At 43.4% G+C, this 23,093-nt stretch overlaps 1 protein-coding gene across 1 annotated transcript in view; it reads left to right on the forward strand.

The window, feature by feature from the left end:
* Positions 1–11,193: 11,193 nt before the first annotated feature.
* The window catches only part of PRSS23 (serine protease 23), a 115,770-nt gene continuing 103,870 nt past the window's right edge, over positions 11,194–23,093 (forward strand). The window contains exon 1 of the mRNA XM_040340098.1: positions 11,194–11,442. The gene's annotated coding sequence lies outside the window, so the exon portion shown is untranslated. The remainder of the gene's footprint in view (positions 11,443–23,093) is intronic.

The raw sequence follows: 23,093 nt of genomic DNA on the forward strand, positions 1-23,093 counted from the left end.
CGTAAATTGCGGGGGCGCTGTGTTAACTTGCCCGGCTTCAGGGCGCCTAATGTAAATGATCCCGCCGGGGGCGGGAATCATTTAAATTAGGCGCGCTCCCGCGCCGAGCGTAGAGCACATGCTCCGTCGGGAAACTTTCCCGACGTGCATTGCGGCAAATGACGTCGCAAGGACGTCATTTGCTTCAAAGTGAACGTGAATGGCGTCCAGCGCCATTCACGATCCACTTACGCAAACGACGTAAAATTTGAACGTCGCGACGCGGGAACGTGGCCATCCTATAGCATTGGCTGCGCCTGCTATTAGGATGTGTAACGTTACGCGAAACCCGACGTACGCAAATTACGTAAAGTTTGTGAATCGGTGTTAGTATGCAATTTGCATACTATACACAGATCACAATGGGAGCGCCCCCTAGCGTTTTTCGCTAGAATGCAGCCTAAAATCTGCGTGGCATAAGGCGTATGCCGCGCAGATTTTAGGCTGCAGTCGGCGTAGCGATGTTCCTGAATCAGGAGCATTTGCTACGCCGGAGCAAGTAAGCAATTGCGCCGTGTAACCTATGGTTACACGGGCGTAATTGCTTCTTGAATCTGGCCCTATAATATTAGTTAATAATTGAATTATAATAGAAAATACGAAAAACAAAATTATCCAAATGTATTTGATTCGATAAACTCATAGGATGAATAGTTTTTCGCTCTTTCAGATTTCCTTCGTTTGGATTTTCGTTTTTTTCTGAAAGCTTGTTTTCGTATGCATTCGTCAAAAGAGTCTTTCGTTCATTCAGATGCTTCCTGCCGGGTGACTGCCCTGCTGCATAGTGGAAATGCATGGCTGACATTCATTTATACATTTTCTAATTGAATGCCAAGTGGTCTTTCATTGGACTAAGAGGAGATTGTGGTGTCACTTCCCTGTCTCTCCACCTCATTGAATCAGAGAACATTTGAGAAATGTGCAGTGCATTCTGTGAATGGCCCTGTGCCAGCCAATTGTTACAGGACCCAGTAGACAGTGATGATTGCAGTAGTAGTAGTAGTAGTAACTATTACTGTGATTCTTTTCTTATCTGAGAGTTCCCACAGATATGAGATGTGTTTACTTACATCGATCCAAGCTGGACCAATGTATCTATGCAAAAATAAACAAAAAAAACTAAACTGTAATTTAGTTTTAAAATTTAGTTCAATCCAAATTTGGAGCAAGTGAATTAGACACACTAAGGGACAGTTCGTAAAGATAAACATATAATTGGCACTGCCTGGTTGTAAGACTTTGAGGGTATCAGTGATTAGACTCCAGAGTGTGCCACATCGCTAGGTACAAATATAGACATAGAAGTTCCCCAGTTGTGGGACTTTATAGGCACTTCACATAACAGATACATTGATAGAAAAGTGATATTTACAGTATTATGAATCATCAGTAAAAGACAGCAAACATGAAATATACATGATATGAACAACTGAAAATACACCAACTGAAACAGCAAGATAATAATACAATCTGGTATACTCCACCCAACACGTTTCAGAGACTATGTGGCTCCTTCATCAGGGGTATAAGAGATAACCTTGTAGTCGTTCATTGGTGTATCAAAGAACATTCCATGTTTGGTTTAAAAACAGAGGCCCAGATTCTCGTACGAGTTACACCGGCGTATCTCCAGATACGCCGTCGTAACTCTGAGTTTGAGACCTCATATCTATGCGCCTGGTTCTTAGAATCAGTTACGCATAGATTCGTATTAGATCCGACCGGCGTAAGTCTCTTACGCCGTCGTATCTGAGTTGCATATTTACGATGGCCGCTAGGGGCGTGTACGCTGATTTACGCCTAGAAATATGTAAATCAGCTAGATACGCCAATTCACGAATGTACGCCCGGCGGACGCAGTACAGATACGCCGTTTACGTTAGGCTTTTCCCGGCGTAAAGTTACCCCTGCTATATGAGGCATATCAATGTTAAGTATGGACGTCGGAACAGCGTCTAATTTTTCACGTTTTACGTCGTTTGCGTAAGTCGTTCGCGAATAGGGCTGTGCGTCATTTACGTTCATGTCAAAAGTATTGGCTTCTTGCGGGTTAATTTGGAGCATGCGCACTGGGACACTTTCACGGACGGCGCATGCGCCATTCGTAAAAAGCATCATTTACGTGGAGTCACATTAAATTTACATAACACACGCCCACATCTTCCACATTTGAATTAGGCGGGCTTACGCAGGCCTATTTACGCTACGCCGCCGCAACTTTGGTTTGAGAATACTGCACTTGCCTGTCAAAGTTGCGGAGGCGTAACGTAAATAGGATACGTTACGCATGCACAAAGATGCGCGCTTCTACGTGAATCCGGGCCAGAGTCTCAGAACTTTCTGCCTTTCCGCCCAATCTTGGAGGTAACGCATGTTGTACTAGATAGAAAAGCCAATCGTAAAGAGGAGCACCCAAAAGGTGCTACACTCAACCTTGAAAGTCCCACAAATGGGGAACCTCTATGTCTGCCTGGTTGTAAAATCTTTTAATTTTCTGTACAGCCCATCCTCGGCTCCTTCATTTCTGTTCATTCAATATAGATGCCTTAAAAGTGTATCTTTTGCAAAAACATTTTTATTGGAATAGGGTGAAGAAGTTTTAGACCCTCTATCAGGTTTCTTTGCCACCACTGGGGACAGGGCAGCCATCACAAATTTTGGGGCCCCTTACACAGCTTTAGGCAGGGCCAGGGAAGTATATTGTAAAATTTGGACACCATGGAATGATTGGATTCAGTCTGAGGGAGGGGGAGGACTGATGGGGGGGGGGGAGTAGGGTGTATGGAGAAGGAGAGGGAGAGATATTTTTGGGGAACTTACATTTTTTTTATTTTTTTATTATAATTATATATATATATATTTTTTTTGGTTATTGTTTGTTAATTGTGATTGAGTTTTGAATTGGATAGGGTTGGGGAGGGAAAAACTTGGGAATGTATATCAGGATAAGGAATGATAAGAAACTATATGAATCATGGGGGGAGAGGGCACGGGGAGTGGGCTAAAAGAAAATGAGAGGACATGGGATAGCGTCCCTCCATGTCCGAACATTAGGGAATCTGAAGTTTTTGTTTATTAAATGCTACCCCCTAAAGGGCCCTCCCCCTTCTGTTATGGACCAATATTGGGAGTTAATAGGCAACGCTCTTGGCTCGGAAGAGTGGGAGGATGGGAATTAACGGGGGAGTTGAAAAGACCCCAATGGTAGGAACGTTATTGTTTAGTTTCCCTTATATAAATTTTTTTCCTTTTCCTTTCTTTCTCGCTTGTGTACTGTGATAAGTCTATTGAATGTATTTTTTTATTTATTTATTTTTGTTAGATGATTGCTATTTTCCATGTTCTGTATAAATGTAGAGGAAAATTTATTTTGAAAATAAAGAAATTGAAAAAAAAAAAAAAAAGGCAGGGCCCCCCTGGAGCAAAGAACCGGTGGGTGCTGCAGAAAAAGTGTAATCTCTTATCTCCTGACACAAGATAATAACCTGGGTACCATCAGGCCCCTTACAGGTATAATGCAAGAGAAAAAAATAAAGAAAAAAAAGGGGCCCGTGGACCATTGAGCCCCTTAAGGCCCCGTACACACGAGAGGATCGATCCGCTGAAATTGATCCGCGGATCGGTTTCAGCGGATAGATCCGCTGGTGTGTACGATCCAGCGGATATTTATCCGCGGATATATTTCGGGCCGACCGATTTCCAGCGGATAAAAATTTCTTAGCATGCTAAGAAATCTATCCGCTGGAATCGGCTCCAGAGGATCGATCCGGTGGTCTGTACAGACTCACCGGATCGATCCGTCCGAACCCATCCCTCGCATGCGTCGTAATGATTCGACGCATGCGTGGAATTCCTTATATGACAGCGTCGCGCACGTCGCCGCGTCATCATCGCGGCGACGGCGCGACACGTCATCGCGATGGGAATTTGGCGCGGATTTCGATCCGATGGTATGTACACTCCATCGGATCAAAATCCTCAGAGGATTTATCTGCGGAAACGGTCCGGAGGACCGTATCCGCGGATAAATCCTCTCGTGTGTACTAGGCATTACAGGTGTAATGCAAAAAAAGAATACAATTTAAAAAATATATAAAAATAAACGTGAGGGGGACCAGCCGGGCTCCTTACAGGTGTAATGCAAAGAAAAAAAAACAGGAGGAAAGAAAACAACCTCTCTACTTTGGGACCACTGTTACCTGTCATTGTGGGAAGGACATCCAAAATTTGACACTGTCACAGGAACAGGACGTGAAGGAAAATCATCAGGTGGTGACAACTGTTTGGCCACATCTGTCCAAGAGGGTCTCTCAGTTTGAGTAGATTTCCACACACTTACTGCTGTGTCTACAAGACAAGAAGTGAAGGGAAAGTTCCACAAGAGGACTAAGACAGCAATACAAACCTTTTAAGGAGGCCCTGTCACCAACTGAGGAAAGCGCAGAAAAATTAAGTATTTTAAATGCTTTCTTGTAGTGTTTTCTTTCGGTAAAATGGTTTTGTATTTACTTGAACTTGTTAAGATATTTGACTATTCTGGGAAAAGTCAATTCCCTAGCACAGCCCCCTCCCTCCTTGCATATCACAGTCTTCTTCTCTTCTAGGAGTCTGTATAATGCTGCCTGTCATTCAACTCTGAAGGTGGTGTGTAGTAGTATGCCAACACAACATTTGGAAGAGAAGTTGGTTCCATACACTAAAATAGAATTTACAGTGTTGATGAAGGATTGTGAAATGTGTCTTTGGGACATATTGTGGAATTGTATATTGTGGAACACATTTGTATAAAATAATCAGCTCGTTTTGAGCAATAGAAATAGCTTCAACATTACAGAACAAGACCAGTTAAAGACAAACTCCAGGAAAAAGTAACCCATTTTCCACCCCCCCTCCCCCTCTCTGATTGCTGGGTAAAAAAAAAAAAGAAAAATGCCTGTTTTACCCACCTTAAGCAGTTCTCATATTGGTCATTCAGTACCAGAACCTTCTCCTCTCATTTTACTTCTCGGGTTGATCCTTCTTCTGGGTGTCCACATCATGTATGCATGTGCGTGACATTGGCACTTCCTGTTGTCTGGCCAGTTAAGATGTCCTCTCAAAATCCAGAAGAGGTCTGACATCAGATGGAGGGGAATGAAGGGGACTGACTGACAAGATGGAGATCGACTTGTGGCCTCTGCAGTTGGAGAAGTCCTCAGTGAGGGACCTGGATGAGGTGAGTGTAACTTGCTTCAACAGGTAAAGAAAACTTAACACCTGGAAGGATAGGCTAGTGGGGATGGGAAAAAGTCGATTTTGCTCAGTTGGGCTTTAACTGTGACTAACAACTACAAATTATATCATGACCATGACTAATGGTAACATTTGCAGACAACTATCTAGCTTTACCTCAAGCAAGCTTTATGTTCTACGTCGGAACATAAAGGCCCAGATTCACAGAGAGCGGGCGCACATTACGCCGCCGTAGCGCAAATAATATACGCTACGGCGATGCAGCGCAGAGAGGCAAGCATGGAATTCTCAAAGCCAGTGCTGTCAAAACTGGGTTTCGAAGGCGTAAGTCGGCGTAGGTGGAAGTGGGCGTGAGCCATGCAAATGAGGCGTGACCCCATGCAAATGATGGGCCGAGCGCCAGACAGATACATATCATCAACTGCGCATGCGCCGAGACGAGGACGCATCCCTCTGCGCATGCTCATAACCACGTCGGAAAAACAACTGCCTAAAATACGCCATATCACTGCCTAACGTAACCTACGCCCAGCCACACACGCGTCCAACGTAAACTCCGTAAATATACGCCAGCTTGTGTTCCCTGGTGCAGACCTTTGCATGTCTGCTGCTGGGTTACACCTCCTTTATGGGGCTTAATTTTACGGACGTACAACTTACGCGCACATCGTGTAGCCTGCGTCGGGCGCACGTACGTTTGTGAAACGCCGTATTTCCCTCATTTGCATATTTGAATAGAAAATCAATGGGAGCGCCACATGCGTCCAGCCTAAATATGCGCCCACGCTACGCCGGCGTAGGCAAGTTACGTCGGCGGGATGAAGCCTGTTTTTAGGCATATCCTAGTTCATGGGTCCGGCGCACAGATACGACCGCGCACATTTGCACTTACGTGGTGTATTTTGAGATACGTTGGCGCAAGTGCTTTGTGAATCCGGGCCACAGACTATATCAAACATCATTAGCTCACTGTTGCATGGCAAAGACTATTAGACAGAAGCAGATGCCTTGATTCCTCTTATAACATTACCCAAAAATAGCATTTGTTGTTCATACAACTCATGGGACTATTTCTATACCTGTAGTGGCTGAAATACCTCTACGCGTTTCGTGACACCTGTTCACTTCTTCAGGGAGATTCAGAAGAGACTTCTTTACAATGAGACTGTATAAAGTACAAAGAGGAATTTTCACACTTTCAGCAAAGAAATTAAAAATACACGCCAATAGAGCTGTTTGATGGAAGTAACTTATGACGTTATTGTGATATTTATTGTGCATGGGCCCTTCTTTTAGAGTAAGGAGTAACACTGTTTTTTAAAAATGTATATAAAAAATAATTTATGTTTTTGTAAATATTTCGATATAATCTTTTAATCAATTAAAGTATCGCAATAATCCCATGAGTGGTATAAATATCACATTTTCTTTTTGGGTTAAGTCTATTCCTATAGAAAATTTGGCCAGTCTGACCAATATCAGTCATACAGTAAAACCTTGGATTGCGAGCATAATTCGTTCCAGAAACATGCTTGTAATCCAAAGCACTTGTATATCAAAGCATTTTTTTTACAGGGTATAAAAGAGAAGAGAGGCACCTCTAAGTGTAGCAATAAGTTGCTAAATGTTGTACCTTCATTAAATGTAATCATATTGCTACACTTGGAGGCTCCTCTCTTCTCTTTTATACTCAGTTGTGACATGACGCTACTCTTATATCAAGACATCGCTTGTATATCAAGGCAAAATTTATTTGCCGTCAAACACTTGGATTGCCATCACAATGAGCGGCGTAATGGCGACCCATAAACATCAACAAGCCCGGAGACACAGGGGAAGCGCACGGCATCCTGGGAGCCGAGGAAGCTGACGTCAGGATCCTCGGTGAATAGGAAGGCAGATTTCGTGGGCAACAGGCATTTCGAGGTGAGTAAAACATTTTCTTTTTTTTTCTTTTTCAGGTCTAAGCTACAATATAAAGCAAACTTATATTTTTGATGGAAACTCCGCTTTAAGTCATGGTATAACCCCAAAGGCACAGATGCCTGGGCTGAAACGGCTTTACATAAAGGAAAACAAATATGAAATCTACAGAAATGAAAGGTACAATGCATGACCCCAGTTTTCTATTGCAGCAACGGGTGAAATCTGAGCCATACAGTATATTGTATTTGTGTTCATCAGTCATTTTCTGCTTTAAGTTTAACTTTGTATAAGAGCCGACGGAAGCGAAATCTGCAAATATTGACTTTATGTCTGACTTAGAACCTTTCTATGAAATACTGGCAGAAAGCTAGCCAGTGACACCCTGCTCAGCAATATGCAAGCGTTAAACTTTCTGAATGATAGGCGTAACCCTAACTATAACCACAAAACATGGGGGCCCCATTGCAAAACTTTGATGGGGCCTCTGGGCAACCTCAAACTGTAGCAAGTGGCAATACATGTAACTGAGTGTGTGAGTGAAGAACTTGTATAGCGCTACAAATGCGAACTGAATCGCCTCAAGGCGCTTGGTATCCATTTCCTTCTATTTATCTTTCAGAATAGGTGGGTCTTGAGTTTTTTCCTGAAGGCCTGGTGATTCACTTCCGTTCATTCCGTAACTGACCTTAAATAAGAATGAGCTCAGGTGTGTTTGGTTGCGCAGCGCCCCACAGCTGCACATATACAAGGGGCAAGTACATGTGCAGCTGTGGGGTGGGAAATGCCCATGCCACTTATAATTGGTACAGTACACTGAAAGCTTACTGGCGGGTTCGCTTAAGTGGATTCAGACCAGGATCGGAACACTCCAGAGTCCATCCCTAATCCTAAAAGAACTTCACTTCCCCCACCCCTATGTTTTTTACCCCTCTTACCTTTTTCGCTACTTACTGGTATAATGCAGAATTCAGAAACTCACCTGGCCAGGGGAATTGATCATTGTCCTGCTGTGATCCCTTGCACCACTGTCACACGTTGGGTCCCGCTCTGCCATTTTGGACGTCCTGCAGGATTTCATGCCGCGCGCGCCCGCGGGTGCGCGCAGCGCGGCGATCGGTGATGCGAGGTGTCAGTCTGACACCCTGCATCTACGATTTTGGTAAAGAGCCTCCGGCGGAGACTCTTTACCACGTGATCAGCCGTGTCCAATCACGGCTGATCACGATGTAAACAGGAAGAGCCGTTGATGGCTCTTCCTCACTCGCGTCTGACAGACGCGAGTAGAGGAGAGCCGATCGACGGCTCTCCTGACAGGGGGGGTTCGCGCTGATTGTTTATCAATTCAGCCCCCCCTCGGATCGCCACACTGGACCACCAGGGAAGCCCACCCTGGACCACCAGGGTGGGCCAAAAAAAAAAAAAAAAGTCTTTAAAAAAAAAAATGCTTTTTTTTTTAAAAAAAAAAATGCTTTTTTTTTTTAAAAAAAAGATGCCAATCAGTGCCCACAAATGGGCACTGACTGGCAACATGGGTAGATCAGTGCTGCCCCACAATGTCCATCAGTGCCACCCCAAGTGTCCATCAGTGCCACCCCACAGTGCCCATCCATGCCCAGTGCCCACCTATCAGTGCCCATCTGTGCCACCCATAAGTATCCATCAGTGCCACCCATAAGTGCCGCCTATGAGTGCCCATCTGTGCCGCCTATGAGTGCCCATCTGTGCCGCCCATGAGTGCCCATCAGTGCCGCCTATGTGTGCCCATCAGTGCCGCCTATGTGTGCCCATCAGTGCCGCCTATGTGTGCCCATCAGTGCCGCATACCAGCGCCGCCAATCAGTGCCACCTCATCTGTGCCCGTCAGTACTACCTCATCGATGTCCATCAGTGCCATCTCATCGGTGCCCTTCTGTGCCGCCATATCAGTGCCCGTAATTGAAAGAGAAAACTTACTTATTTACAAAAAAATTAACAGAAAAAAATAAAAACTTAATTTTTTTTCAAAATTTTCAGTCTTTTTTTAGTTGTTGCGCAAAAAAAAAAATCGCAGAGGTGATCAAATACCACCAAAATAAAGCTCTATTTGTGGGGAAAAAGGGACGCCAATTTTGTTTGGGAGCCACGTCGCACGACCGCGCAATTGCCATTCAAAGTGCGACAGTGCTGAAAGCTGAAAATTGGCTTGGGCGGGAAGGTGCGTAAGTGCCGGGTATGGAAGTGGTTAAGGAACTGTATTGATGAGATCTCTCGGAGTTCCTACCTCTGCACACCTGCTGTGGCCATTATGAGGGGCTCTCAATCTCCGTGTTGGAATGTTATTTTATATTATGAAAAATTGGAACAAGAGCCGCTTGAATACACAAAGGTGAGTGGGAACACCAAAGCCTCCCAGGTGGATAGGAACAGAGCTGGGAATTATGACCGAGAGATATCACTGTTGGAGTATCCAAGATATATGAGAAGGCATGTGCTAACTCAACACCCCCAGGCATCGACCATAACCAAAATATCACTTTTTGGCCCTTTCAACTTTATCAACCTTGCAAGAAGTTCTTTGTAGATCCATAAAACGACATTATCTTGTGTTATCACTGACAGTAAAAGTTAAACGGTTACTTACAATGAAGATGTCATCATTGATTTTCCTCTAGCGCTAAGCACCCTGCCAATGTTTTTCTTTCCAGACGTAGACAAGAGAATTCATATTGCAAATTTACACAGCGCTGACAAGTTATGCAGTGCAAGCTCTGCGGAGTACAAAGATGATTCTCATCAGTTGCTTCCCACCTAACAAGCATACAGTGTAACCTTGGGAACATTAGAAACAATGCTAAAGAAGAGTCATAGTAGGCAGTATGTAAAGGCAAGGGTGTGGAGGAAAAAACAATGGGCTAGATTCAGGTAGGGGCGCGCATAGTTACGGCGGCGCAGCGTATCGTATTTACTCTACGCCGCCGCAACTTACAGGAGCAAGTGCAGTATTCACAAAGCACTTGCTCCGTAAGTTGCGGCGGCGTAGCGTAAATGGGTCCGGCGTAAGCGCGCGTAATTCAAATGTGGAAGGGGGGGGGCGTGTTTTATGTAAATCTATGATGACCTGACGTGATTGACGTTTTTTCAATGCGCCGTCCGTGTACATATCCCAGTGTGCATTGCTCCCAAGTACGGCGCAACGACGTATTGGTTTCGACGTGAACGTAAATTACGTCCAGCCCTATTCGGGGACCACGTACTTACGCAAACGACGTAAAAAAATTCAAAAATCGAAGCGGGAACGACGTCCATACTTAACATTGCGTGCGCCACCTAATAGCAGGAGCAACGTTACGCCGAACAAGCCTTACGCAAACGACGTAAAAAACTACCGCCGGGCGCACGTACGTTTGTTAATCGGCGTATCTAGGTAATTTGCATATTCTACGCCGAAAACAACGGAAGCGCCCCTAGCGGCCAACGTAATATTGCACACAATTATACGCCGCCGCATTCAAGTTACGTCGGCGGAGGAAGCCTATTTTTTAGACGTATCTGCCTTGGAGAATCGGCGTAACGATACGCCGACGCAGGTTTGAAATTACGGTGGCGTATCTGGAGATACGCCGCCGTAAATGCTTGCTAAATCTAGCCCAATATATTCAGTGATAAATAACAGCGCAAATATCATGCAACATAAATGTTTGCATTTTATTCTCCAGGGCCTCTTCTTACAGAAAACACATACTGTACTTTTTGAGGGGCTTTACAGTAATTTGTAACATACATTGAGATACAGATGTGTACAAAAAATGAAAATAATTGTCCTGGCAAGTTCCCATGCATTTTATTTCTAGCCAGTTGCTTCCCATAGAGTCTCCAGTGCCACTTGCAGGTGCTGCCATCAGCCAGCCCCCTTCCCCTGGCACTCCCAGTCCATGTAGTATTCTGGGAGAGGCTCCCATAGACTTCCCATTCTCAGTCCTATTGTAGTCCCAGGCTGAGAAGCAGAGAGTCAGATCCCAGGCAGAGAAAGCAGAGGTGTCGGGACTCCCTCTGCTGTTCTGGGTGGGAGGGATCACGTGGCTCTCTGCTGACTTTTCTCCGCACAACTTTCCCTGGAGTTGTCAGATCTGCTCGGAGAGGGTCAGGGGGACACCTGCACTGAGGACTGCTCTATGGGGACACCAACACTGTGATATCCCACCAGGGAGACATGATCCAGCCTGTCCTGCTGGGATCCAAGCTCTGAGCTCTGTCTGCACACATCTGGTAAGACCACATCTCCTGATTCATGGGTTACACACTTCTCTGCTCCAAGGATTCTGTGAATTAGAAAAGAAATGGCAGTTGCAGCTCCTGTGCCATAGACAGACTAAGCTGCTGTGCTGGGGGACTACAAGTCTCAGCATACCCTGACAGTCAGCTGTATCTGATGTTAATTTTTTTTTGTGTTTAATCTTGCTGATCACTATGCATCCTTTCTGGATGATAGAAATTTTTGAATGACATCACATTGACTAATATATTAGGACATTAGCTCATTTAGAGGGACTGTCCTCCTTTTGTGACAAAATCCCATAATAATAAAATAATAATAATAATATTAAAATCCCAACTGTTCCTCACTTTTAATGTATATAGAGATCTATAAAGGTTTATCACAGACATTTTCTGCTTTGAAGATTCAATAAATTATAACAAGTGAGGGTTCTTGCTCTTGTTACAGTTCTTGTTGTATAGGCAGCCTAAACTATTGAGGAACTACAAGTCCCAGGATACCCTGAACAGCCAGCTGTACCTAATGTGCTTTTTTTAGTATAGTTTAATCTTGATAATCACTATGTATCCTTTCTAGAAGTTTTGGAATGCCATCTTGTTGACTAATATATTAGGACAGAGATCTTGCTGATCACTATGGGCTAGATTCAGCAATGATTTACGCCGGCGTACCTATAGATACGCCACGTAAATTCAAATCTGCGCCGGCGAATCTCCTTTCTGTATTCAGAAAGCAAGATACGCCGAAATTAGCCCAAGATCCGACTGGCGTAAGTCTCTTACGCCGTCGTATCTTAGGGTGCATATTTACGCTGGCCACTAGGTGGCGCTTCCGTCGTTTTCGGCGTAGAATATGCAAATGACCTAGATACGCCGATTCACAAAACGTATGTGCGCCCGGCGGAATTTTTTACGTCGTTTGCGTAAGGCTTTTCCGGCATAACGTTGCTCCTGCTTCTATGAGGCGTACGCAATGTTAAGTATGGACCGCGTTCCCGCGTCGAATTTTGAATTTTTTACGTCGCTTGCGTAAGTCGTTCGCGAATAGGGCTGGACGTAATTTACGTTCACGTCGAAAGCAATGACGATTTGCGTCGGAATTTCGAGCATGCGCACTGGGATCCTTTCACGAACGGCGCATGCGTAAAACGTAAAATGCGCGGGGTCAACAATAATTTAAATAAAACACGCCCACATCATCCCCATTTGAATTAGGCGGGCTTACGCTAGCCCAGAATACGGAACTTGCGCCCTAATTTACAGCGGCGTAATGTATCGGAGATACGTTACGCCCGCACAAAAGTACGCTGGGCTACCTGAATCTAGCCCTATGAATTCTTTCTGGATGATAGAAGTTTTTGAATAACATCCCATTGACTAATATATTAGGACAAAGCTCATTTAGAGGGACTGTCCTTCTTTTGGGACAAAATCCAATAGTAAGAAAATAATAATAATAATAATAATAATAATAAAATCCCATCTGCTCCTCACTTTTAATGTATATAGAGATCTATAAAAGTTTATTACAGACATTTTCTGCTCCGAGGATCCAATACATTATAAAACGTGAAGGTTACAGTTCTTGTTGTACTATAGGCAGCCTAAACTGTTGAGGAACTACAAGTCCCAGGATACCCTGAACAGCCAGCTGCACTTGATGTTCTCTTTTGGTTACTGTTTAATCTTGCTGATCACACTGGGGCAGATCCACAGACATCTGCGCTGGGCGCAGCGTATCTAAGATACGCTACGCCGCAACTTATCTTTTTAAAATGTAATCTACGACGAATCCGCGCCATAAGTTACGGCGGCGTAGTGTATCTATCGCGGCGTAAGGGCGCAAAATTCAAATGGATCTAATGGGGGCGTGTTTTATGTCAATACGTCGTGACCCGACGTAAACTACGTTTTTTTGGAACTGCGCATGCGCCGTCCCTGGGGTATCCCAGTGCGCATGCTCGAAATTAAACCGGAACCCGCCAATGCTTACGATGGTGACGTCATTCTACGCAAATTCCTATTCGCGAACGACTTAAGCAAACAACGTAAAAAATTCAAAATTGTACGCGGGAAGGACGGCCATACTTAACATTGAGTACGCCTCAGTATAGCAGCTTTAACTATATGCCGGAAAAAGCCGAATGCAAACGATGGAAAAAAATGCGCCGGGCCGACGTACGTTCGTGGATCGCCGTAAATAGCTAATTTGCATACTTGACGCGGATTTCGACGGGAACGCCACCTAGCGGCCGCCGAAAAATTGCAGCTTAGATCTGACGGCGTACGAAGACGTACGCCTGTCGGATCTAGCCGAGATGCTGTCGTATCTTGTTTTGAGGATTCAAAACAAAGATGCGACGCGGGAATTTTGAAATTACGCCCGCGTATCAATAGATACGCCGGCGTAATTTCTTTGTGGATCTGCCCCTATGTATCCTTTCTGGATGATAGAAGTTTTGGAATGGCATCCCATTGACTAATATATCAGGACAAAACTGATTTAGAGGGACTGTCCTTCTTATGGGACAAAACTATAATAATAACATAATAAAATCCTATCTGTTCCATACTTTTGATGTATATAGAGAGCCATAAAAGTTTATTGCAAGCTTTTTCTGCTCCAAGGAGCCAATAAATTCTACAAAGTAAATGTTTTACAGCTTTGGTTGTACTATAGACAGCCTGAATTGCTGAGGAACTACAAGTCCCAGGATATCCTGAACAGTCAGCTGTAATCTGATTGTACTGTTTTTGTTACTGTTTAATCTTGCTGATCACTATGTATCCTTTCTGGATGATAGAAGTTTTTGAATGGCATCACATTGACTAATATATTAGAACAAATCTGATTTAGAGGGACTGTTCTTCTTATGGGCAGTGCCGGGACAAGGTCATCTAGAGCCCAGGGCGAACATGCTAAACTGTGCCCCCCTGCCCACCAAGATGCATTATGTGCCAGCAAAAATCCCCCCCCCCCCAAAAAAAAATTGAGTGCTAATTTGCATGCTTACCCCCTAAGCATAAATCCCCCTCCTCCCCGTACACATCTGCCTCCCTGTTGAAATCCCTTCTCCCATCCCCCAAATCCCCCTAGCACAAATGCCCACTAGCACAAATCCTCTACCCCTCTTATTTCCCCCTCAGTACAAATCCCTCCACCAATACCCCCTCCTAGCAAAAATATCACCAATCATCCCTACTAGCACCCCCCCCCCCCCCCATCATGACAAGTCTTATCCCCCTACTGCCTCCCAAATTCTCCCTGCCAACACAAATTACCCCCCCCCCAATCTTCATGCAGTGCCCCCCCTTCCTCACATGAAACCACAGTGCCCAGGGCGGCTGTTCCTCCTGCCCACCCCTTGCCCCGGCCCTGCTTATGGGATAAAATTTAATAATATAAAATAATAAAATCCTATCTGTTCCATACTTTTGATGTATGTAGAGATCCATAAATGTTTATTTAGAGGGACTGTCCTTTTTCTGGACAAAATCAAATAGTAATAAAATATTATTAAATCCCCTCTGTTCCTCACTTTTATTTTTTTATAAATTTTTTACACAATCTCTCACTTTTAATGTATAGAGATCTATAACAGTTTATTAAAGAAATTTTCTGCTCCAAGGTTCCAATTCATTATAAAAAGTGAAGGTTACAGCTCTTGTTACAGTTCTTGTTGTACTATAGGCAGCCTAAACTGTTGAGGAACTACAAGTCCCAGGATCCCCCGAACAGCCAGCTGGACTTGATGTGCTTTTTTTTTTGTTATTGTTTAATCTTGCTGATCAATATGTATCCTTTCTGGATTATAGAAGTTTTGGAATGACATCCCATTGACTAATATATTAGGACAAAACTGATTTAGAGGGACTGTCCTCCAAAATCCCATAATATTAATAATAATAAAATCCAAACTGTTTCTCACTTTTGATGCATATAGAGATCTATAAAAGTTTATTGCATGCTTTTTCTGCTCCAAGGAGCCAATAAATTCTACAAAGTGAATGTTTTACAGCTCTGGTTGTACTATAGACAGCCTGAACTGTTGGGGAACTACAAGTCCCAGGATATCCTGAACAACCAGCTGTACCTGATGTTCTCTTTTTAGTATAGTTTAATCTTGATAATCACTATGTATCCTTTTTAGAAGTTTTGGAATGCCATCACGTTGACTAATATATTAGGACAGAGCTCATTTAGAGGGACTGTCCTTCTTTTGGGTCAAAATCCCATAATAGTAATAATAATTAAAATCCTTTTCCTCACTTTTGATGTATAGAGATCTATAAAAGTTTATTGCAGACGTTTTCTGCTCCAAAGATCCAATAAATTATAAAAAAAAGTGAAGCTTATGTTCTTGTTGTACTAAAAGCAGCCTAAACTGTTGAGGAACTACAAGTCCCAGGATACCCTGACAGCTTTTGTAATTTATAGTTGTAGCTGGTGTGAAGGTTTTTTATATTATTATTGTTTGTCCCTGGATTTCATTTTGGTGAGCCCTTTATAGCCCATTACAGACTTTTTCTGCTGCATTGAATTAATAAATAATGGTAAGGTTACAGCTCTTGCACTAGAAGCAGCCTAAACTGTTGGGGGAACTGCAAGTCCCAGAATCTCCAGTTGTTCCTGATGTGAAGTTTTTTAATGTTTACACCTGGGTTTACTCTTGTTGGCATTTGCTGACATCCCATTAACTATTAGGATCAAATAATATATTATAAGTTTATTAAAGGTAGTTTCTGCTCTGACATTTCAATAAATTAAGGGTTATAACACTTGTTGTGCTATATGCAACCTAAACTGTTGAGGAACTACAAGTCCCAGCCAGGATATCATGACATCTCTTGCCAGCTGTACCTGGTGTGAATCTTTTTTTATTGTTTGTCCCTCAATCCTGACAAGCTCTTTATAGCAGCTCCTGTGCCTTAGACAGCCTAGGCTGCTGGGGAACTACAAATCCCAGGATACTCTGACAGCTTTTGCAGATAGGGGAAAGGGAATAGCCGCTCCAGGTGGGAACCCAGGTGAATATCCTCTGTTGCAGACAACTCAGGTGCAGGCAATGCACTTAGCAAAGCAGGAACAAAGATTGTCTCTGGACAGCCGCACTCTGAACAACTTGTAGCCTTTTATTAAAAGAAGGACAGCACTACAAGTCACAGCAAAATAAAATAAAACCTGACTGCTGACGCGTTTCGCACTGAAACTAGTGCTTAGTCATCACTAGATTGGATTAAAAACTAGTAATTGGACTTTGAAGGCACACGATAATATAGGTAAGAGAACTAAGTAAATGTATTAAAGGAATGTCATAAAAGCAGTTATAAACATAAAATCAAAAAGAAATCAGGTTGATAACTGGTCCACATAGGCTGTTTACAATGATATTACAATTCTACCATATAGAGCTCAGATATAAAGCATGATTCTAAAATTGACTCAAATATTGTAAAACCGAGTGGTATCCAGAGGAGTAGGAGGACTTGCCCTACATATTGCGCGCTATGAAAAGCGCTTCCTCAGGAGCATAGACATTTCAATTCACACAGATTGACCTTGTGGGGTAAAAAACGATCGGTCTTTTTTGGAGCCTAACGTTGGCTAAAGTTCACCAGGATACTGATCAAGCCAGTTAGGGGGATAATATCATGGGAGCAACAGAGTTGCATTAAGTGGTAGGGCAATCAGTTGCTGGTAAGCAAAAAAGACTCCAGGTCCAGGGGTATATGCGGATGGCGAGGCTGTAGGCTGGGTAAGTTAGGCCAGATTGCTAGTGAGCCAGTTGCCAGCTTGTAAGTTTCCAATCCAAGTGGATGGAGGTAATGTACAAGCAAAAGCAAAACAAAGGGTCCTTAGAACCAACAGCCTTATTGCATGTCCGTGTGGATATCCCCTGGTTGATGGAGGACGCCTGTACGGTCATCACTAAGCACTAGTTTCAGTGCGAAACGCGTCAGAGGTCAGGTTTTATTTTATTTTGCTGTGACTTGTAGTGCTGTCCTTCTTTTAATAAAAGGCTACAATTTGTTCAGAGTGCCGCTGTCCAGAGACAATCTGGACAATCTGCTCAGAGGATTCAATAAATTACAAAAACAAGTCAAGGTTACAGCTCTGCTTGTACTATAGGGACGCTAAACCGTTGAGGAACTACAAGTCCCAGGATATCCTTACAGCATTTGTAATTATCAGTTGTTGCTGGTGTGACTTTTTTTTATTGTTTGTTTTTTATTGTTGTTTTATTGTTTGTTTTTTTCTTGTCTGAGCTCTTTATATTTCTTCTGGACTATAGAAATTCTTGGCGCCTCTTATATATAATATATTTATAAAAGACGGAGATTATTTGGAGGGACTGTCCAAGCTTTGGGACCAAATCCCCTTGGTCCCTCAGTTTGACATGTAGAAATCTGTAGACTTTTTCTGCTCTAAGAGTTCAATAAATTAAAAAAGTAATGGCAAGGTTACAACTTGTTCTATAAGCAGCTTAAACTGTTGGGGGAACTACAAGTCCCAGGATGTCCTGACAGCTTTTGTTATTGCCAACCAGTGGAGGTTCGTCCATAGAGGGCGCTGGAGCGCCGTCCCCTCTGGCTCTCACCACCACTGAGTCTAATAACATAGATTCATGCATTGCACGAATCTATGTTATTATCGCCGCTGCCGCTGTTCTATTCAGATGGTCGGCGCTCATGTCCGGCCATCTGAATAACGGCAGCTGATTGGCCAACAGCTCTGATAGGCTTTTCCGAGTACAGCCCTCGGGACCCGGAAGCTTATACAAGGAACGCACTAAGGATGCGCTCCTTGGATAAGACTGACAGGCGTCTCAGCCAATCAGGTTGGCTGATTCTGGCTACTGGTAACCTGATTGGCTGAGACGCCTGTCAGTCATCGAGGGCGGTAGAAGACATCGAGGGACGTGGATGGCTGACTCCAGTAAAGGTAAGTGCCGGGCGGGGGGGGGGAGAAGGGGCACTTTACAGGGCACAGCGGCGACATCAATGGGCACAGTGGCGACAATAGGCACAGTGGGGACAATGGGCACATCGGTGACAATTAAAGGGCACAGCGGTGACAATTAAAGGGCACATCGATGACAATTGATGGCACAGTGGCTGTGTTTGATGGCATGGCACAGTGGCTGCGTTTGATGGCATGGCACAGTGGTGACAATTGATGGCACAGTTGCGGCGTTTTATGCCATGGCACAGTGGCTGCGTTTAATGGCATGGCACAGTGGTGAGAATTGATGGCACAGTGGCTGCGTTTGATGGCATGGCACAGTGGTGACAATTAATGGCACAGTGGCTGCGTTTGATGGCATGGCACAGTGGTGACAATTGATGGCACAGTGAGGCTGCAATTTTTTTTCCGTTTGCGCCCCCCAAAAATTTTGAGCACCAGCCGCCACTGTTGCCAACTGTTCCTGATGTGAAGTTTTTTAATGTTTCTCCCTGGATTTAATATTGATGACCCCTTAATATCCCTTCTGAATTATAGAAATTCTTGGCATCCCTTTGGCTAATTTATTAGGGTGGGAGCTCATTAAGAGGGACTGCCCCTCTTTTAGGACATAATCCCCATCCCCTATTTCTGATGTCTATACATCGGTGTAAATTCATTAGATTTTCTATTCTAAGGATTCAATAAAAATAAAAATTAAGCTCTTGTACTATAGGCAGCCTAAACCTTTGGAGAACTACAAGTCCCAGGATATCCTGAAAGCTTTTGTTATTGCCAGCTGTTCCTGATGTGTAGTTTTTTAATGTTTGCCCATGGATTTACTCTTGTTGAAAAGGAAGTATCTGGATTATGTAAATTCTTGGCATTTACTAACATCCCATTGACTAATATCCTAAAAAAAAAAATAGATCTCACTTGGAGAGACTGTCCTTCTTTTGGGACGAAATTTCCTCTGTCCCTCAGTTCTGATGTATAGACATCTGTAAAAGTTAATTATATGATGTTTTTTAACCTCCCTGGCGGTATGATTCTTTTTTGGTTTTAGGTGCTGAAAGCGGTACAATTATTTTGCATGGAAATTTGGCGTTTTATATTGTAGGCCTTTAATTCTTAAGAATAACTCACTTAAATCTGTCCAAACAAGAGTCTAGTAGACATCTCGGGTATGATAAAGTTTGAAACACAAAATTATAATATAATAAATAACTATAAATAATTATACCAAATAATAATATAATTATAATAAAAATTATTCAATAACGTAATCAAATAAAAAACACTGAAATTTGCTCAGTTGCAGAATCGTCGCTGTCATTACTTTTATTTTTTGATGACGAATTTCCCCACAAATCGCTATCGCTCAATTCTGCAAGTGATTATAATTTATTATCGCTGTTTTCTAGCTGCTCTAAAAGCACTTTTGACATAAAGGGACACTTTTTGGTTGCTATGGACAATCTCCAGTTTCCAGGCAGAAAGAACAGTATTTATTATATAAAGTGTGTGTAGGACACTGGGCAGACCACTAGGGACAAAGGGGGTGTGTATTTTTTTCATACAATCTATAAGATTACAGTATACTGTATATGTACTGTGTATTTACTTTTTTGAATTTGGCGCCGATCTCCGCTCCTGTGCGTCGTAACGTCGCAGGGAACAGAGCTCGGCGGCACACAGGCACTGTGTGAATCGAGCGAGGAGGCAGCTCGATCATACAGGATCCAGGGACAAGGTAAGTAACTCTGCCTGCCTGGATACTGTGATGCGAGCCCGAGTCTGGCTCGGGGATACCGCTAATGGTACAGGATTTCCACCCAGAGCCAGACTCGGGAATACCGCTGGGGAGGTTAAATGATTTTGCCTGGATTTAATCTTGACGAGCACTAAGTATCCCTTGTAGATTATGGAAGGTCTTGGCATTTAAGGACATCCCATTGACCAAAATATTAATAAAGGACAGAGCTCACTTGTAGGGACTGCCTCTCTTTTGGGACGAAATCCCTTCTGCTCCTCAGTTCTCATGTATGGAGATCCAGAAAAGTTCATGATGTGTCATTTTTAATGACTGTCCCTGGATTTAATCTTGAGGACCACTAAGTATCCCTTCTAGATTATAGAAATTCTTGGCATTTAATGACATCATGTTGACTAATATATTAATAAAGGACGAAACTCATTTGGAGAGACTGTCCTTTTAGGACCAAATCCCCTCAGTCCTGATGTATAGTGATCCAGAAAAGTTCATCATGTAAACTTTATTAGTGATTGTCTCTAGCAAATGTATCCCTTCTCGAAGGTTCACATCTATGCAGTTGCGGTTGATGTGGTTTTCAAGCACGTTCTAATTTTTTTAACCTGTATTTTTGCATGCAGTTTTCATACCTTTTTCTTTGAAAAACTTTGAATAGCTGGTTGCTAAGGAGCAGGCTGGGAAGCTGGCCCCTGCGTCTTTGACAACCGATGAGTCATCAGCTGTCAGCAGGGTTCCCCGCTGACAGCTGAATGTAAAAAAAAGAATTGACAGCAGAAAAAAAAAAACTGAAAAAAAATACATCATGGAGCCCCCCCCTCCAAATCCATACCAGGCCCTTCGGGTCTGCTATGGATTTTAAGGGGAACCCAAACGTTTTAAGGGGCCAAACGTTTAAAAAAAATGGCATGGGGTCCCCCCCAAAATCCATACCAGTCCCTTATCCAAGCATGCTGCCCGGTAAGGCAGGAAAGAGTGGGGACGAGTGAGTCCCCCACTTCTGAACCATACCAGGCTGCAGTTGATGGTTAGCATTTGTCGCAGGCGGACCTTTTTTTTTCCTTAGCAACCAGCTATACAGAGTGTGTCAAAGAAAAAAAAAACACTTGTGTTTTTGGTGCGACTCCATTGAGGTCTATTACACACAAAATGCAATCTGCTGTGGGAAAAAAGTCCCTGGCCCTTTCCAAGAAACGCAGTGCCACAAAATGCACGGATGTGAACTACAGTGGAACCTCGGATTTCGAGTAACACGGTTAACGAGCGTTTGGCAATGCGAGCACTGAATTTTTAAAAATCGTGACTCGGTTTGCGAGTGTTGCCTCACAAAATGAGCATGATTCAGGCCAAAGCGGTGTGCAGTACCGCTTTTGGCCTGAGGTGGAGGGCACCGGAGCAGAGCAGAGCCGAACCTCGCCGATCGCAGCCGATTGGCGCCATTCGGAAATGCACGGAAAGGCCCAAGGACAGCATGACTGACCTCAGCAAATCTCGGGTAGGAAGTCTTTCCGAGGTTTGCCGAGGTCAGCCGAAGTGTCCTCTGGCCTTTTCGGCCATTTCCGAGGCTCTCCGGCGCCCCCTGCCTCTGGCCACATGCGGTATTGCATCCCATTGAAGTCAATGCGGAACTAATTATTTTAGTTTCCATTGACTTCCATGGGGAAACTCTCTTTGATATGCGAGTATTTTGGATTACGAGTATTCTCCTAAAACGGATTATGCTCGTAATCCGAGGTTCCACTGTACATCCATAGGAAACCATGCTAAATGGACTGTAGTGCGTTTTTGCAAAACGCACCAAAAAAAACACATAGGTGTGAACCGAGCCTTTAAGAATTCTTGGCATTTAAAGTGAATGTAAACCCAATTTATGAAATTTGATCTGGGCACATATATCTGCAGTGCTTTTCTTATCTCTCTTCAAAGAGCTATGTCCATTAGCTCTCACCTGAACTGTTCCTCTGTTATCAGGCTGATAACTCCTGACAAATTCTCTGACACATCAGACAAAAGCAGCCTGAAATTTCTGTCAGGGGAGGTTGCTATAAATAGATTAGCAGGGAGCAGGCCCTGTTACAAAACACCTCTAAGAGGCTCCGTCCAATGACGGCACGATCACTTGTAAACAAAACAGCGTCGTGATGACGCCGTTTCCTCCCTCCCCTCTCTGTACCGAACGGTACAGTGTGAGAGGAGAGGGGAGAGAGCGGATGCAGCACGAGTGCTGTGGGCTGGATCTGTGACAAATGCACAGATCCCTGCTCAGCCATCCCTGCCCCATACCAATACTGTGCAATACCCCACACCACTCTGCAATACCCCACACTACTCTGCAATACCTCACACTACTCTGCAATACCCCACAATACTCTGCAATACCCCACAATATCCTGCAATACCCCACAATACCCTGCAACGTCGCCTATGGGGATTTTTAAGTAGCAAAGTTTGGCGCCATTCCACGAGCGTGTGCAATTTTGAAGGGTGACATGTTGGGTATCTATTTACTCGGCGTAACTTCATCTTTCACATTATGCAAAAGAATGGAGAAAAAATACTAAATTTGCTAAATTTTTTAACAGAAACAAAGAAAAAATCATTTTTTTTTACAGAATTTTCAGTCTTTTTTCTCTTATAGCGCAAAAAATAAAAAACCCAACGGTGATTAAATACCACTAAAAGAAAGCTCTATTTGTGTGAAAAAAAGGACAAAAATCCCCTCTGCTCCTTAGTTCTGATGTGTAGACATCTACACAATTTAGTAATATTTACTTTCTAAAGTGTTACATTACATTACACTTTTCATCCAGTCGCTACATTATTGCAGTTGTTATTTCGAAAATCCAGTCATGGTGGATAAAAGCATTTAAAGGATTAATCCAAGGCTTTGAGTACACATGTATTCTTCCAGGTCCGTATAACTGGGGG

This window comes from Rana temporaria, chromosome 2 (assembly GCF_905171775.1).
Source record: "Rana temporaria chromosome 2, aRanTem1.1, whole genome shotgun sequence".
NCBI classification, from domain to species: domain Eukaryota; kingdom Metazoa; phylum Chordata; class Amphibia; order Anura; family Ranidae; genus Rana; species Rana temporaria.